This window comes from Homarus americanus, unplaced genomic scaffold, assembly GCF_018991925.1.
Source record: "Homarus americanus isolate GMGI-L3 unplaced genomic scaffold, GMGI_Hamer_2.0 scaffold60624, whole genome shotgun sequence".
NCBI lineage: Eukaryota > Metazoa > Arthropoda > Malacostraca > Decapoda > Nephropidae > Homarus > Homarus americanus.
In genome coordinates this window covers 236,096-251,057 of record NW_024751924.1, presented here as the reverse complement: position 1 = coordinate 251,057, position 14,962 = coordinate 236,096, and the positions used below count along the sequence as shown (strand labels likewise).

Here is a 14,962-nt window from a genome sequence, read left to right as displayed (position 1 = left end):
TTGCCATAAAGAGGGGACGCATTAGTGCAACAATGTAATAGACCTTTAAATGTGTTGCCAGAGAAGTGAGAAAGAGAAAAAAGTAAAAAAACAACAACAACAAAAATAATACAAAAATATTCTAGATCGTCCTGGGAAGAAAAGAGACGGACTTAAAAGGTGTTGCCAGGTAAATGAGAACAACTTAACCTATATTACCTCAACGTTACAGATCCTCCTAGAAAAAAAAAATACTATACGAAAAAATACCCAAATTGTCCAGAATGAAAGAAAAAAAACCCACAATAAAACAAAACCCTAAAACAAATAGAGGTTTATCAAATGTTACCAGAATAAAAACCAATCCATCTATATTCACCTTCCTAAAAAATATTACTAGAAATGCCTTGAATAATAATATAAACATAAATATTTAAAACGTACCCAAATGAGTGTTGGTGGGGGGGGAGGGGTTGAAGAGGGGGGGAGGTGGGGAAGAGGGAGGTGTGGGTGGGGGTGGGGAAGAGGAGGTGGTGGGGAGGGGGGTGGGGAAGAAGTGGTGGTGGGTGGGGGGTGGGGGAAGAGGGGAGGTGGTGGTGGTGGGAGTGGGGAAGAAGGAGGTGGGGGGGTGGGGTGGGGGGGGTGGGGAAGAGGGAAGTGTGGTGTGGTGGGGTGGGGAAGAGGGAGGTGTGGTGGGTGGGAGGGGGAAGAGGAGGTGGGGGTGGGGTGGGGGTGGGGGGAAGAGGGAAGTGGTGGTGGTGGGGGGGTGGGGGGTGAGGGAGGTGGTGGTGGGTGGGAGGGGAAGAGGGAGGTGGGGGGTGGTGGGGGGGTGGGGAAGAGGAGGGTGGTGGTGGAGGTGGGGAAGAGGGAGGTAAGTTGGGTGGGTGGGGAAGAGGGAGGTGGAGGGAGGTGGGGGGGAGGTGGGGGTAGGAGGTGGTGGGGGGAGGTGGGGAAGAGGAGATGGGGGAGGTGGGGAAGAGGGAGGTGGTAGGTGGGGTGTGTGGAGAACACTCACAACTATAATATGCAAATGAGGTCAAGTTGTATAAGCAGACTCGCCTTTTGCTGTCATACATAAGTCGAGACCAAGTATGAATGTATAATGCCAAGAAATACATGTATATCTTAGATGTACGTATGTATGTATGTATGTATGTATGTATGAATGTATGTATGTATGTATATATGTATGTATGAATGTATGTACACAAACACACACACGTAAAATACAGACACAGTAACATAAATACAATATTCTATACATAAAAATAGGCGTTAGTACAGACATACACACACACACACACACACACACACGCAACAGACACACACACACACACACACACACACGCAACAGACACACACACACAAACAGACATACAGGGTCCCGGTGTGAGTCCAGGGGTTCGAAGCCTTGTGTCCGATATTCCAATCACGTTTCACTACGACTCCCTCGATACCTTTAGACTTAGAGCAAACGAGAGAGAGAGAGAGAGAGAGAGAGAGAGAGAGAGAGAGAGAGTTTCTTCTTATAACTCTGTCTCTTTTTATCTATTTATTTGTCTGTCTGCCTGTCTATATATCCAATAATCTATCTCTCTCTCACTCACTCACTCACTCACACTCTGACACTCTCCCTCACCCAACAAACATCACTATCACCAACATCACTATCACCAACATCACTATCACCACCATCACTATCACCAACATCACTATCACCACCATCACTATCACCACCATCACTATCACCACCATCACTATCACCAACATCACTATCACCACCATCACTATCACCACCATCACTATCACCACCATCACTATCACCAACATCACTATCACCACCATCACTATCACCAACATCACTATCACCAACATCACTAACACCACCATCACTATCACCACCATCGTTATCACCAACATCACTATCACCACCATCACTATCACCACCATCACTATCACCACCATCATCAACACCACCATCATCATCACCAACATCACTAACAACACCACCATCACTATCACCACTACCATCACCACCATCACTAACACCACCATCACTGATCAATCACCAATTATCACCATCACCAATCACTCATCACCACCATCATCACCAACATCACTATCACCACCATCACTATCACCAACATCACTATCACCAACATCACTAACACCACCATCACTATCACCACCATCGTTATCACCAACATCACTATCACCACCATCACTATCACCACCATCACTCACCATCAATCTTGCCAAGGTCTCATTTTTAAGAGCCGATCAGCTTAATATTTTTTTCTCCTAATTAGTGAAGGATTCTCAAAGGTTCCCGAGTTGCATATATATGGATCACATGAAGATTAGACACCCCAACATATTTCACTTGATTAAACAAACACCCTAATGCTATACTTGGGTTAGGTTAGGTTTGGTTAGGTTTGGTTTGGTTAGGTTTGGTTTGGTTTGGTTTGGTTAAATTAGGTTAATGTTAGTTTGTTCAATTAAGGTTAATCAGTTTGGTTTGGTTTGAGTTAGGTTAGGTTAGGTTAGGTTAGGTTTGGTTTGGTTTGCGATTCGGAATTAGGTTAATGTTAGTTTGGTTTGATTTGGTTTGGTTTTGGTTAGGTTTGGTTTGGTTTGGTTAAGTTTGGTTTGGTTTGGTTTGGTTTGGTTAGGTTTGGTTTGGTTTGGTTAAATTAGGTTAATGGTTAGGTTTGGTCTGGTTTGGTTAAATTAGGTTAATGTTAGATAGGTTAGGTTTGGTTTGGTTTGGTTTGGTTTGGTTTGGTTAAATTAGGTTAATGTTAGTTTGGTTTGGTTTGGTTTGGTTTGGTTAAATTAGGTTAATGTTAGTTTGGTTTGGTTTAGTTTGGTTTGGTTTGATTTGGTTTGGTTAGGTTTGGTTTGGTTTGGTTAAATTAGGTTAATGTCAGTTAGGTTTGGTTTGGTTAAGTTAGGAGGAGAACAATTGATATTAAAATGAAATAAACTGGGGGGAATTAATCATCAGGTGACATGTAATTGCTCTTAACTAGTGATGTCATAACGCAACTAATTGGCTCTCGTAATCTACTAAGCAAACATGGAGTCTCTAATATGAGAGAGAGAGAGAGAGAGTAGTAGTAGTAGTAGTAGTAGTAAGCAAAACACCATAAAAAAATATGAGCAGAAAAGTTGACGTCCAAAAATAATTAATGAATCCGGATGTGAAGGCGGATCCAGGATTTTAAAGCCGAACGCACGACTCAGCCTTTGTTTACCTTCTGGCGACCACTGGTAGGAACACACCCCCTCCCATGATGATTGCCACTACTAGCTATCGCCCACGCCCCATAACCCCTGAAGTTGTTGCCCCCAGAGCCCCAGCGCCACTATATTTCTTGTTATCGAGGAGTAAAATGCAATCTTTTTTTCCTCCCGTATTGCCTGTGGTACCAAGTTGTTTCTTTTTTTTTTTTCTTTTTCTTCGTTTTCTGTTAATGATCCGTGGCGGCAGACTGAGTCGTTGGTTCCTTTTTGGTGAACGGATACAACAAGCCTTTCATTTTCGTGTTGGCATTACTGTGTTATCGTAAATCCATAACAATAGATAATGTAATGTGATGGACGACACACACACACACACACAGACGGTCGAGGCTCATTTGTTTTTTAGTTTTTTTGGAGGGGTGGGGGACGGACCTATACAAGACGTGTGTAACAAGGCAATTTTGTAAGGCACTCAGCAGACTGTGACGTATCATCATATATCTCCACATAAAAACCAACCCTTATAACGCATTTTATATCATCCCAAGAAAATTCCTATAACTCGGCTCTATAATTCAGTCATATGGTCGAGGAGACATAAATCGGCGTTATACACGATACCTCTATGATCACAGTATAATTTGAATACATAATATATTCTCTTTTCAGTGTTATGATATATAGAAAAGTATTTTATATATAACATTTTTTTTTATATATCGTTCCAAGATAATTTTATCGAGTGTAAAAAAATGTAAATTGTAATTTTCTGAGAGTTGGATGAAGTAAAACGGGGTTGTGTATGTGTCCAAAATTCACCAGGTGTTCATACTATAGCACCATTCTTAACCTAAACTAACCTAATCTGACCTAACCATATCTGCTTGACTTCAGCTAAAAAGGTAAACTAACACAAGATGGAACCAAAACAACCTCGAGACTGTTAAATTAATCAAAGTCCTAATTAGTCATTAAGTTAATATAACCTGTACTAAGCGATCCTAATTTAACGTAACCTTATCATAATTATGTATTGGGGACGATTAAGACTTTGGCCTATTCATACGGTATACATATGTACGTATACACAGACAATAAGATACACTCACACTCATATATATAGAATACACATGAATATACATACACAAAAAACACACATACGTAACCTACATCGTTCAGAAAAACTCCGGAACAGATTTACGAGTCGCCTTTTTCTTCTCTCATAATCACGTCAAGTCTATATGTGTGTGTGTGTGTGTGTGTCTCAGTTATATTAAGGCCAAGTGGTAAACATTTAACTGAAGGTCGCTCGCCACACCATGTTTACTCTCGCTTGTATCGTCCCTTCGTTTGCTAACACAGGCACGGTATCCCACGAGGGCCCCGATAAACACAAAGACAGCAAGATAATATTCAACTACGAGATGAATAAATAAACTAAAGATAACACACACACACAAGGAACTAGATCCAAGGAAGTAGGAAAAGACTCGGAAAATATGACGAACTAAAAGCGTCTGATATGAACACCAACACAAAAGATGGCGGTCAACTTGACATCGAAAATTCTCACTGTATTTCTGTCTCTCCTCACCACTAGGGCTTTATTACCCTCAGTTAAAAGTTATTAATAAGAGATACACTTACTAACATTGAGGAACAGTGGATAGTAGTTCACAAATACCCCGCCATAGGGTCCTGTTCATCACAAAACTGTCAATATGAACGTCTGTCTGAAGCCACTGTCTGTACCCACGCCCCACACCTTATCGAGTCAGTCAACACTACCTTCTATCTACTCCTGTCGCTCTTAAACTCACATCTAACATCTAATTCTTATTTATGTATTATATTTCACCTCTAAAATCATTAACCTATAAGAGAAACATCATATAAACATTATTCCATGTTTATTTTCGATGAAGAATAGGAGTTTGTATTGGTATAGATCCGGATTCATGATGAAGTAATCCGAGTTCCCTCCAAAAACGCCTGGGTATGTAAATAAACTTTTCTGTCGGGGGGGGGAATAAGTTATTAGTTGGGAGGTTGACTGATAACTGTCCCTCCCTGGGGTCATGTGCTGCTATGATTCTCCACCACACACACACACACACTCACCTTGGTACACGACGCTCTGGTCATCAAGATATACACGAGTGTCAGGTCGAAAATCACATCTGTAAAGAACGAAAAGTAAATAATTAACTCTGATGTTGTTACGGGAATAATAATAGTAATAATAATGATAATAACAATGATACTACTACTACTACTACTAATAATAATAATAATAAAAATAATAGCAGTACCTCTATTTTGCACTTTCAAAGCTCAAAACGATTAAATATCATTCGAATCAGTTTCACAATACAGAATATCATTGAAACACTTCTCGAGACACGCTTCATAACAGGTAGACAAAGTGTGTCTGTACAAACCTTTTATAAAAATATGTGAGTCAATAGGGCAAAATATTAATAACACTGATAATATTACAATATATACACGGTAACATTATCGAAAACGGAATGCCGTACTGCTAGAAGACTGTTTGAGAGCTTTATGAGTTCGAATACCGTGAGACACCCATGTTCATACCTACGGCTGACTGTATGTTGGTCATCTGTCGGTGTAAACATCTGCAAGTCTGTCCAAGTAATCTGATGGAATGTCGATTTATAATGAGATGGTGTCAAAGGTCATGATGCAGTGGTATAATACAAAATATTCTCTATATATTATGAATTTCCGTGGGAGTTAAGTGTATAAAGAGGGAAGTGAAAGTGTGGATGTAGCTTAATAATTATTTTTAAGACAAGGCGGCGGCACTGGTCTTGACTCCTTTCTTTTCCTCAACTGCAATGTCAGGTGCCAATTTAAAGTGACTCTAATGTCCGATTTTGGAAATACTTCTTGAGAAATTAATAATCGCCACAAAAATTTCCCACCCACCCCCCCACCCCCCAGAACTTTCTCAAATTTAGGAAAATATTATCGAAAAATTAACCCAAAATCCAAAAATTCCGGAATTATTACAAACAAAAATCGGAATTAATTTAAAACAATGACCAAAAAAAATATCACAAATGCCTAAAAAAATTATCTAATAATTACCTAAAATCTGGAATGATCTTCGAATAGCGATAAATAACATGAATCCCCACATCTTGAAGTAGCGATAATTATTACTATGTATAATGGCTCATGAATAATCTAGGTTAGGTTAGGTTAGGTTAGGTTAGGTTAGGTTAGGTTAGGTTAGGTTAGGTTAGGTTCAAGGGTTTGTATCGTGTGTTGCTGTTATGTACTGTATGTTAGTGGAAGGTTCTGGGAAAGCGATGATTGGTTTAATTATGAAGGTGGTGTCGTGTGTGTATGTGTGTGTGTGTGTGTGTGTGTGTGTGTGTGTGTGTGTGTGTGTGTGTGTAATGATGGAATGGCAAGGTGGAGGGGGGTGGGTGTTTTTGTGAAGGAGGGAGGGGGGGGGGAGAAGGAGGGGAAGAAGGAGGGAGGAGAAGCGTTGATGAGGAAGTGAAGAGGAAGAAGGAGGAAGAAGAGGAGGAGGGATCGGGAACCAGGAAAAGGAGGAAGGGGGATGGGTTAGTGGGGGAGGAAATGGCGTAAGAGAAGAAGGGCGGAAGGAGAGATGAATGGAGGGAAGGAAGAGAGAGAGAGAGAGAGAGAGAGAGAGAGAGTACAAAAATTAAACGGAGAGATGGACAGACAGACAGAGATTTGTAAACAATATCAGAACTTGTAAACAGAGACATCTACATAAAACATTAGTACTTGTGTGTGTGTTAAGTCCCTCTGGTGAAAATCCATATTGGACTCACATATTACGTGAAACACTCGACCCCCACTGACACACTTACACTCACACACTTGAGTCTCAATCTCTGACACACTTATAGACACGCACTCATACACCCACATACACTTAAGTCTAGGTCTAATACACACACTCACACACAAACACACACTCATACACACATTCACACACTTACAAATGATACTACTACTACTACTACTACTACTACTACTACTAATAATAATAATAATAATAATAATAATAATTATAACAATAATAATAATAATAATAATAATAATAATAATAATAATAATAATAATTATAACAACAATAATAATAATAATAATAATAATATTTTCTAACCTTAACACACAATAATAAGTAATTTTCATAAAATTTAATACTACTTAAAAATTTTACTAAAAATAAAATTTACCTCTGAGAACATTTTAAAATTAATACAATAATTTATAGACAGATAATTCCACTCCACGACCCCTGACGGAGACCCGAGGATCCTCCCCATACTGGCCAGATGTGTTGTAAATAACATTGATTATGTGTTAAAGGAATATCCTTCCTTCCTTAGGCTTTAGTAAGCCCCTTTATAATATTTATACTGTATATACTTGTCACACTTGCCAGATGCTTGTGGTGTCATTGTACAGGGGTACCTAGTGACAGCACTAGGATCCCGCTTCCTCTATCAAGGAATAAACAATTGAAATTGAAATTGAATTGATAGATAATTATCCCCAAAAATATTTAAAAATTAAATATGCAAATTAATCTGATTTGCATATCTGAAGGTTAATTTTATTAAAGATATTTCTGATTCCTTCAATGAAAACTATCTCACATTTTCACACTTAGAGAAAAAAGGTGAAATATCTCTCAGTGTTTAATTAGTGAGGAGTTTTCTCACTACCCTTCTCTGCCTCCCTGTCTCTCTGTCTGTCTGTCTGTCTGTCTGTCTCTCTGTCTGTCTGTCTGTCCGCTCTGCCTTTCTACGCTGTCATTTCTCTCTCACTGTCACATTTTCACAAACGAGTAGAAAGTTATTCACTTCTTAATCGAGGTTTTTAATGGTTTCCAAGTTCCATTGGCGGGTTCTATGCCCTTGAGTGTTTTAAATCTGTTGCTTGAAGAGAATGTCTGGTTTCTAGGTCAATCCTGGTTTCTAAGTAAATTATGTATCTAGGTTAATCCAGGTTTCTAAGTTAATCCTGATTCATAAGTTAATCCTGATTCATAAGTTAATCCTATTCATACACTAGCGGCCTCCGGATGTTTTCTAAAATCGTACAGATGTCTTGGGAGGTACCAATGCTACTATAGGCGGGGTTTTTAAATGGTCCAAGAAGGTTTTTAACTCTCCTTTAAGCATTCTCATAGGTTTCTAAACAGTGCAGGCAATTCAGGATATTTACAATGTAGAATTAACGCGGTTTCTCAGCTGCAGTGGTCGTTTTCAATGGTTTCTACGCAAGACCTGTCAGTTCTGAATTTGTTCAATAATACACTGGTGATATCTCGGCGGTTTCTAGGCCTTACCGGGGTTTTCTAATTGGCGTTTATGTGGCAAAGATGTTCTCTAATTTGATTTGTACGCATTACTGACGGTTTAAGACGGTTTCTAGGCTCCAGTGGTGGTTTCTATAGCCCTGTCTTTGGTCCTGTGCTGCACTGAGCGGTTTCTAATCCTTATTGGTATTTCTAAGAAGGTTTCTGTGATTTTTTGGCCAGTTTATTGCTGGTCTCTGGGTGGTTTTGGTCAAATTTACCGGTACAACATCATCCTGGTACAGTATTAGTCTTCCCGGTACAACATCATCCTGGTACAGTATTAGTCTTCCCGGCACAGTATTAACTCTTCCCGGTACAGAATCCTGGTACAGTATCAGTCTTCCCGGTAAAGCATTAATCTTCCCGGTACAGCATCAGTGACCCAATACAGCGTCTTCCCGGTACAGCACTCTACTCCCGGTACACCAGGTAAATACAAGGTACAGAAGGTCTATTACACTAGTATTCTCCACTGCTATGTAATATTATTTTCATACTCTAATAACCTGGTTGGGTCGTTAGCGCCTGGTTGAGTCGTTAGCACCTGGTTGGGTCGTTAGCACCTGGTTGGGTCGTTAGCACCTGGTTGGGTCGTTAGCACCTGGTTGGGTCGTTAGCACCTAGTTGGGTCGTTAGCACCTGGTTGGGTCGTTAGCACCTGGTTGGGTCGTTAGCACCTGGTTGGGTCGTTAGCACCTGGTTGGGTCGTTAGCACCTGGTTGGGTCGTTAGCACCTGGTTGGGTCGTTAGCACCTTGTTGGGACGAAATACAAAACAAAAATAAACAATTAACTTGGACCAATTACCACAATATACCTTTCAATAATTAATAGGAGGAAAATTACTTAAATTAGCCAATCAACTGAGGGGAAGGGGGGATAACTAGCATCGATATTAGCCAATCGGAGCATCACTTACAAGCAGGTGTAGGGGGTTGAAGAGAGAGGGGGGGTCCCAAGAGTGGGGGGGGAGGTCACTAGGGTGATGCGGGCCCGCGGAGCAGCTACCTCCTACCTCTACCACAGCCCACGCTAGACTGAGCCGCTCTCCTCCCCAACACGACTTTATAAACGCCCCATCCGGCAACCCTCTCTCTCTCTCTCTCTCTCCCTCCCTCCCCTCCCTCCCCCTTCTCATCACCCTACCCACTCTCCTCCCCACCCATTCCTCCTCCTCCCTCCCTACCCATCCCTCCCCACCATTCCTCCCTCCCTCCCTCCCTCCTCCTCCCTATGCTGACTACTGTATGTGAGTGTTATGGTGACAGTGTTAGGGTGGACAATGTTATATGACAGTGTTATGGTGATAGTGTTATGGTGACAGTGTTATGGTGACAGTGTTATGGTGAGTGTTATGGTGAGTGTTATGGTGAGTGTTATAGTGACAGTGTTATGGTGAGTGTTATGGTGATAGTCTTATGGTGACAGTGTTATGGTGACAGTGTTATAGTGACAGTGTTATGGTGAGTGTTATGGTGATAGTGTTATGGTGTAGTGTTATGGTGACAGTGTTATGGAGATAGTGTTATGATGACAGTGTTATGGGTGATAGTGTTATGGTGACAGTGTTATGGAGACAGTGTTATGGTGATAGTGTTATGGCAGACAGTGTGTACAGTGTTATGGTGACAGTGTTATGGTGATAGTGTTATGGTGACAGTGTTATGTTATGGTGACAGTGTTATGGTGATAGTGTTATGGTGACAGTGTTATGGTGACAGTGTTATGAGTGTTATGGTGAGTGTTATGGTGAGTGTTATGGTGACAGTGTTATGGTGAGTGTTATGGTGATAGTGTTATGGTGACAGTGTGGTGGTATAAGGTTATGGTGATAGTGTTATAGTGACTGTTATAGTGACAGTGTTATGGTGACAGTGTTATGGGTGACAGTGTTATGGGTGATAGTGTTATGGGCAGTGGGTGACAGTGTTATGGTGACAGTGTTATGGAGACAGTGCTATGGTGATAGTGCTATGGTGACAGTGTTATGGACAGTGTTATGGATGACAGTGTTATGGTGATAGTGTTATGGTGACAGTGTTATGGATGACAGTGTTATGGTGATAGTGCTATGGTGACAGTGTTATGATAGTGAGTGTGTTAGTGACAGTGACAGTGTTATGGTGACAGTGTTATGGTGATAGTGTTATGGTGACAGTGTTATGGTGATAGTGTTATAGTGACTGTTATGGTGACAGTGTTATGGTGACAGTGTTTAGTGTTGGTGGTGATAGTGTTATGGTGACAGTGTTATGGTGACAGTGTTATGGTGACAGTGTTATGGTGATAGTGTTATGGTGATAGTGTTATGGTGATAGTGTTATAGTGACTGTTATAGTAACAGTGTTATGGTGACAGTGTTATGGTGATAGTGTTATGGTGATAGTGTTATGGTGACAGTTTTAGTGACAGTGTTATAGTGATAAGGTTATGGTGACTGTTTTAGTGACAGTGTTATGGTGATAGTGTTATGGTGACTGTTTTAGTGACAGTGTTATGGTGACAGTGTTATGGTGACAGTGTTATGGCGATAGTGTGATGGTGATAGTGTTATAATGAGTGTTATGGTGACAGTGTTATAGTGATAGTGTTATAATGACAGTGTTGTAATGACAGTGTTATAGTGACAGTGTTATGGTGACAGTGTTATGGTGATAGTGTTATGGTGACAGTGAACTTCAACAAAGAGCTAGATAGATAGATAGATAGATAGATAGATAGATATATTCATGATAGCATATCTCTATTAAATAAATAAACCCTCTGGTAGCCTGTGTGTGTGGTAGACAACATTAAGAAAAATAATCGGCTTTAACAACATTTAAACCTCTTACGTAGGTCTAATTATTAAACAAATAAAGAAATATAAACACCTTAAATAAATAACTAAATATTCATTATATATTTTGTTTTTCCCCCCAAAAAATAAAAATTAATTTGTCGTAGTAGCAAGAGAGAGTAACAGCGCCATCATGTCTTGGTGGCCACCGTCTTCCTCTTTCGGTGTTGAACGGGACTAAAATAACCCATAACCCATTAATGGCGGGTCCCGGGCCAACCAGACTATGATGACAGGTTGTTGGGGGGTATAACTTTCACCCTTTAGGACGGGAGGCTGTGGGGGAAGTGTGTTTGTGGTGGTACAGTACTTTCATGGCACTGTCGACTGGGTGTACTGGCATATTAAATGTACTTCCTTATTTGTTGTTTCTTTCTCTCTCTCTCTCTCTCTCTCTCTCTCTCCTCATATCGTCATTGTCCTCCTTCCCATTATCATTCTCCGTCCATCTACAGCAGGCTCTCAACCAGGGTAAATCGGTGTTTTCAGGGAGGGGAAAACTGATTGGGGAGCAAGAGATATGTTCGATGAGAAATCAATCACAGAATTTTGGCCCTTGATGTGCGATTCCTACCCAAAAGTGGCAGAAAGAGCTATCCGTGCATTGCTTCCGTTTGTGTCGACATATCTTTGTGAGTCAGGCTTTTCAACTCTGTTGCAAATTAAAACAAAGCAACGTAGTAGATTTGAGGTAGAAAATGACCTGCGTTGTGCCCTTTCAAGCACTCCTCCGCGTATCCCAGAATTGGCGAAGAAAAAACAATCACAGGTTTCTCATTGACTGTAATCTTCATCTGAATAAAATTAATTACAAATTTACAATACCCTGGTATTCTATTGAACTTTTGTTTATTGCATTATGCTTCAGTTTGGTCTGTTAAGTAATTCATTATAAATAAAAAAAAAACTATTTTACTTTTATTCAAGTTTTATAAATCCATCAACATTTTCAATTGGCATTTAATTTGTAAAACTCCACTATAAAAATAATCCATGTAAAATTGTAAATGTATATGTACTAATATGGAAAAAATAAAGGATTTTCAGTATTATATGCATATTATTTGGAATGCACTTTTGAGGCAGACAATCTTGGAAAGGAGGGGGGAATGACATTCTGACATATGGTGAAAGGGGTGCATGGGGCAAACAAGGTTGAGAACCACTGGTCTAAAGTACTGCGTCATCATCCTCTTTGTTATCATCCGTCTTTGTGCCTCTCCCTTCACAGCCCCTCTCTAATTACCTATTTTTATAATCTTATTCCCTTCCTCTCCATTTATTATTATTATTATTATTATTATTATTATTATTATTATTATTATTTGGTTAATTAGACTGAATTAGGTTAAGTTAGGTTAGGTTAAGTTAGGTTAGGTTACGTTAAGTTAGGTTAGGTTACGTTAAGTTAGGTTAAGTTAGGTTAGGTTAAGTTAAGTTAGGTTAGGTTACGTTAAGTTAGGTTACGTTAAGTTAGGTTAGGTTACGTTAAGTTAGGTTAGGTTACGTTAAGTTAGGTTAGGTTACGTTAGGTTAAGTTAGGTTAGGTTAAGTTAGGTTTGGTTACGTTAAGTTAGGTTAAGTTAGGTTAGGTTAAGTTAAGTTAGGTTAGGTTACGTTAAGTTAGGTTACGTTAAGTTAGGTTAGGTTACGTTAAGTTAGGTTAAGTTAGGTTAGGTTACGTTAAGTTAGGTTAGGTTACGTTAAGTTAAGTTAGGTTACGTTAAATTAGGTTAAGTTAGGTTAGGTTACGTTAAGTTAGGTTAAGTTAGGTTAGGTTACGTTAAGTTAGGTTAAGTTAGGTTAGGTTACGTTAAGTTAGGTTAGGATAGGTTAGGACGTGAGCTTTCAATGTGTTCGTGGTATACTTCCAAGATTAGTCGCCTCGTTATCCTCAGGTGTGTGTGTGTGTGTGTAACTTTTTTTCGTGTATTTGAATGGGCGTGGCTTGCTTGCGTGCGTGTGTGCGTGTGTGTGCGTGCATGGTTTAGCTTTTTTTGAGAGAGAGAGAGAGAGAGAGAGAAGAGGGTGTGGCTAGCGTGAGGGGTGGCAGTTCTACACTCTGCTTACCTCTGTCATCACGGCTTTTAAGGGTGCATTACATTAGCTAAGTAACATAATACTTTTTACCGTGTGGGTGTGGGTGTGTGTGGGTGTGTGTGGGTGTGTGTGTGTGTGTGTGGGTGTGTATGGGTGTGGAGTGTGTGTGTGGAGTGTGTGGGTGTGTGTGGGTGTGTGTGTGTGTGGGTGTGTGTGTGTGTGTGGGTGTGTGTGTGTGTGTGGGTGTGTGTGTGTGTGGTATGTGTGGTGTGTGTGTGTGGGTATGTGTGGGTGTGTGTGTGGGTGTGTGTGGTTGTGGGTGTGTGTGGGTGTGTGTGGGTGTGTGTGTGTGTGTGTGTGTGGGTGTGTGGGTGAGAGATCAAAACAACGCTTATTAAACTTCAGACATATAAACAGTTATTACAATTTCCTGGACGTAAGAACAATTGGTTATACCAAGGGTTGGATTGGTTAGGTTAAGTTAGGTTAGGTTAGGATAGGTTAGGTTAGGTATTGCTCGTCGGCTTCCCGTTTTCATTGATGCTAATACACGCTTAGTTTTGGTACCATATCCGACCTGAGAACGATAACATACCAAGCCCTCAACGTGACAGACAGACAGACAGACAGACAGACAGACAGACAGACAGACAGACAGGCTCCTTTCAAATCTCTACATTGTCTCTATTTTCTTTGACTGTTCATTTCTGACTTTACAATACGTGCATATGTGCGTTTTTTTCCTACGTACACACACACTCATGCAAGTACACTGAATTAACGAGTCGTTGTAGAGAAAAACTCCTTTGATTAAACTCTAATAACAGATGAACGACAAACGAACAGAGATTCCTGAATAAACGTTGGACTTTATGCACGTCCACACAGTCCAAAGGTCCAGTTTACACACACATACACACACACACACACACACACACACACACACACACACACCTCATGTCGACTCCGGATAAGCGAGGGAAGAAGAAAATTGGGCTTTATCGGAAATCGGATAATTTTGTTTGTGTTATTGTTTTAGTAACTTAGTGGGGGGGGGTGAGAGGACATATATGAAGGTCACAGGGCACATATGGGTGTCTCTCTCTCTTTCTCTCAGTTTATCTCTCTATCTCTCTATCTTTAAGAATTCCGAGACAGATGGGAAATATACAAGCCTCTCACTGCCAGCCGTACGATCAGTCTGGTCTTGGTCACGCCCCTCATGTCAAGTAATAAGGTCCTTACTCCCAGCCGTACGATCAGTCTGGTCTTGGCCACGCCCCTCATGTCAAGTAATAAGGTACTCACTGCCAGCCGTACGATCAGTCTGGTCTTGGCCACGCCCCTCATGTCAAGTAATAAGGTCCTCACTGCCAGCCGTACGATCAGTCTGGTCTTGGCCACGCCCCTCATGTCAAGTAATAAGGTCCTCACTGCCAGCTGCACCATCAGTCTGGTCTTGGCCACGCTCCTCAT

At 40.6% G+C, this 14,962-nt stretch overlaps 1 protein-coding gene across 1 annotated transcript in view; it reads right to left on the bottom strand.

Annotated features, from left to right (window-relative positions):
• LOC121854882 overlaps positions 1 to 9,636 on the bottom strand; it is a 100,423-nt gene extending 90,787 nt beyond the window's left edge. Inside the window, exons 1-2 of the mRNA XM_042349692.1 lie at positions 9,527 to 9,636; positions 5,350 to 5,408 (exon numbers count right to left, since the gene is read on the bottom strand). The gene's annotated coding sequence lies outside the window, so the exon portion shown is untranslated. The remainder of the gene's footprint in view (positions 1 to 5,349; positions 5,409 to 9,526) is intronic.
• Between the last annotated feature and the right edge of the window lie 5,326 nt (positions 9,637 to 14,962).